This window comes from Ipomoea triloba, chromosome 16, assembly GCF_003576645.1.
Source record: "Ipomoea triloba cultivar NCNSP0323 chromosome 16, ASM357664v1".
Lineage (NCBI taxonomy): Eukaryota > Viridiplantae > Streptophyta > Magnoliopsida > Solanales > Convolvulaceae > Ipomoea > Ipomoea triloba.
The window spans coordinates 7,616,287-7,617,105 of NC_044931.1; positions in this window are offsets into that span (position 1 = coordinate 7,616,287).

Sequence of the window (819 nt, forward strand, 5' to 3'; positions counted from 1 at the left end):
CTGCCGACCTTATGGCCTTCGAGGCCGATGGGAGCAAGGTGCCCATCTCGGGAGTAAGGTGCCCGATTATGTTGGTCTGCCGACCTTATGGCCTTCGAGGCCGATGGGAGCAAGGTGCCCATCTCGGGAGTAAGGTGCCCGATTATGTTGGTCTGCCGACCTTATGGCCTTCGAGGCTGATGGGAGCAAGGTGCCCATCTCGGGAGTAAGGTGTTCGATTAAGTTTGTCTGCCGACCTTATGGCCTTCGAGGCCGATGGGAGCAAGGTGCCCATCTCGGGAGTAAGGTGCCCGATTACGTTGGTCTGCCGACCTTATAGCCTTCGAAGCCGATGGGAGCAAGATGCCCATCTCAGGAGTAAGGTGCCCGATTACGTTGGTCTGCCGACCTTATAGCCTTCGAAGCCGATGGGAGCAAGATGCCCATCTCAGGAGTAAGGTGCCCGATTACGTTGGTCTGCCGACTTTATGGCCTTCGAGGCCGATGGGAGCAATGTGCCCATCTCGGGAGTATGGTGCCCGATTATGATGGTCTGCCGACCTTATGGCCTTCGAGGCCGATGGGAGCAAGGTGCCCATCTCGGGAGTAAGGTGCCCGATTACGTTGGTCTGCCGACTTTATGGCCTTCGAGGCCGATGGGAGCAATGTGCCCATCTCGGGAGTATGGTGCCCGATTATGATGGTCTGCCGACCTTATGGCCTTCGAGGCCGATGTGAGCAATGTGCCCATCTCGGGAGTAAGGTGCCCGATTATGTTGGTCTTCCGACCTTATGGCCTTCGATGCCGATGGGACCAAGGTGCCCATCTCGGGAGTAAGG